Source organism: Pygoscelis adeliae, unplaced genomic scaffold, assembly GCF_000699105.1.
Source record: "Pygoscelis adeliae isolate BGI_AS28 unplaced genomic scaffold, ASM69910v1 Scaffold226, whole genome shotgun sequence".
Taxonomy (NCBI): Eukaryota; Metazoa; Chordata; class Aves; order Sphenisciformes; family Spheniscidae; genus Pygoscelis; species Pygoscelis adeliae.
In genome coordinates this window covers 2,412,255-2,415,514 of record NW_008824983.1, presented here as the reverse complement: position 1 = coordinate 2,415,514, position 3,260 = coordinate 2,412,255, and positions in this window count along the sequence as shown.

Genomic DNA, 3,260 nt, shown 5'->3' with positions numbered 1-3,260 from the left:
TAAAATAATTACTAATATTAACAACTAGATAGCAACAAATACTTTTTATATCTTTTATTAAAAAAACCCATAAAACTAGTATTAAAATAAAATCTTATTGGTCATGGCACGATGACAACGTAGCAACTTTATGGTCAGGGATGTTAAAAAAAAACACTTGCACCGAACACAAAAACTACCCATACATGCAATACAAGTTTAAATGCCAAATTATACCTTTTGAAGACATAAACTATGCCATTAGCGTGTAAATCATGTTGTTTGTTTGCACTTGTGTTTACAGTAACCGGTAGCATCAAGTGGTGTTTTCTAAAAAGGGAGCACTGCCTCAGAGTGCAAAACGCACTGAATTACCGATAATGAAATCAGCCAGTTCGAACCATTTGCTCTGCGTTTTATATGAAAAGATTTCTTTAAATAAATGTGTGCGTCTGTACCTGTTTTGCCACAGCCTCAAATTGATAGGGTAAATTCATAGCAGAAACTTTCATTAGCGAGGCCCTGAAATTTCTTGCTGTTGGTTAAGCACCAGCGCGAAGCATATCTATCCTAACAGGAATTCACAAGGAATTTATTTAATCAGTAGTTCATGAACTTCAACCAAAACATGCAACAGGTAACGGATACATATGATGAATTGTGAACTTTATTTCTAGTTCCCGGGGGGGAAAAAAAAAAAACCAACCAGTACACTTTTGAGTCAGCATGATTGTCATCCTTCAATTAAATGACATAATAAGCATTTTAAATTCTATGCATGTAGTCTTTGCAGGACCAGGTCTTTAAGTCTACTTCATGGCCCACATGCACAAATTCTGATAGATACTAGATGAGGCCCGTAACTGATAAAACCAGAAACCCAAGTATTTCTGTTTTAGGGCCTCACAACACAAGCTTCTACAGTCCTACGAGGGAAGGGAGGAAAAAAATGGCTAAAATTTCCAGTGCCCACTTCTTCCGTAGCAGTAGAGCGAGCTCTGCAGACTCTTGTAAAGCCAGCTACTAACGAAGTAAAGCATACACCCAACTGGGTAACAGTTACATGGTTAAATTTTGGCACATGCTGAAAATAAGCATGTTTGAACTCTGGAGAACAATCTTAATAGAAAGCAGCATACTCCAGGTGACCCATGTAAAGTGAAGACATCAGCCCCAACCCCAGTTCCCCAGGCCCATTCCATTACCTGTGAATTTGCAGATTGGAAAGTGTCACAACCTGCCCTCAGCTAATTAATTGCACTCTCATTATTGTTCAACAACTGCATTTAAGAAGTTTATGTATGAATCTCGATTTCTGAGAACTCAACTAGCAACTATACCCCTGCAAAACCACTCAGGTGAATTACTAATTTTGGGTGGACTGTGAGTTGTAACAGTGCTGACGACAAAGACACTGAGCGTTAGTCTGGATGTACTATGTAATTTTCTCAAACCTTAAGCTCCTACCCACAGAAAAAACTGCAGGCAGAATTCAAAACAGTGTCCTATTTTTTTCAATTTCAGTAAACTGCCATTTTCACCTAAAAACTGTTGATACTTTTTGAAGTGTCTTCCCTTTCTGAGACTAGCCTATGTTTAAAGGGAAAAAAAAAACAACAAACCATCAGAAAACCCCAAACATTGCTTAGTCTTGCCTATGCCTTACATTTTCACATCCTTAAATTACTTGTGAAAGTTAGGCTAGACAGGTAAGGAAAGAGCAGGTTTTATAGCAAGCTTTCCTCCCAAGACAAAGGGTTCCTGAAGCTACTTTTAATACACTTTGTACAATGGCCTTAGACTGTATAGAAGCTACTTTTAATACACTTTGTACAATGGCCTTAGACTGTATATTTTCAACATACACAAAAAGGAGACACTGTAAAGGAGTCGAGGAGCTATTCAGGAAAACAGTGCTGTTAAAAAAAAACTGAAGTGGTTGTAAAAGGTGGGAAACCCCCGACTGAAGTCTATCTTGGCTGTCTTACTGATAGATCATTGAAAACTTTCAAGAAACCAAAATCCTAAGTGTACAAACCAGGAACTGCGCTGTATAACAAGACACGATGTGGTATCAAACTTTGGAGCCAGGCACCTAGTGAAAAAGCTCTTAGGGCTGCGTTCTACCTTACTGAATACTAACATGGAGAAAAGCATCTCTCTGAAGACTTGTTACACTGCTGGAAAATCGCCAAGCGATCGTTGATTTAGCTGTTGATACAGCAACAAAAAAAAATGCAACCACCATCATGCGAGTTCTCATTAAAATATTGTTCCCAGAGTAAAGCTATTAAGTAGTCCGTAACACATGAGCAGTAAACTGCGTTCGTTACATTAATAATGAAGAGTAAGGGATCATCTGCAAGAGGTTAGCAAAGGTCAGATTGAGCAAGTATAGAGAAAAACACTGGGTGGTGGGACAATCACAAAGCGTAGCGATTACCTTCCCCATTATTGCTGGTAGCACCACCACAGGCGCTACGGAACAGCATTAGCCGCTAGCTGCTCCCAGAGCCGTACCTTTTCCAGAGAAGCATCCATCAGAAACGAACACAAGTTTAGTACTTTATTAGAATGCAATACCCTAAGCGTCCTTTATGAAAGGTAAGGCTGAACGCTCGCGTACAGACACACTGGAAATAAGCCCTCACGGAAGAGACGGCGTACTGCTGTAACACTGCACGCACTTTGAATGACCACTACCAGCACTGCACTGAAGTGCAGCTTTAGCTTCACGTTTCGGTTTTATTCAGTAGGCTTTGCTTTTTACAGAAGCCAAATTTTACAAACTAAGACTGCTCCTGCTCAAGAGCTTACAATCTAGTTTTAGACGGGGTAAACCGGAGTAACGAACTTAAGAGAGGAAATAAAGGACAACACAACTTCATCAAGATCAGTTTGTCTGTTTCAACAGCTCAGTATTTGTCCCAAAATACACACACTGCATTCGTATCTTATGGGAGTCAGAAGTATGGTTCAACGAGAATCTTGAGGACAGAGTAGGTAGAGGCCTATAAATGAGGCAACAGGACACTCGGCACCAGGTTCTAGTGAAAAACTGTTTATTAAATAAACCAAATAGAGGTGACACGTGTAACCATGTGAAATCTTATTACCGTAGCGTACCTTTTAAAAGCATTGCAACTTGATACCCGATACACACCTACTAGAACTCCATTAAATGCATCGGCCATTGATTTTCATACAAGAATGCCTAAAAGTGGACCGAGAAAGAGCAGACCAAGTAAGAGGAAGGAAAGGGGCGGGGGGGGGGGGGGACA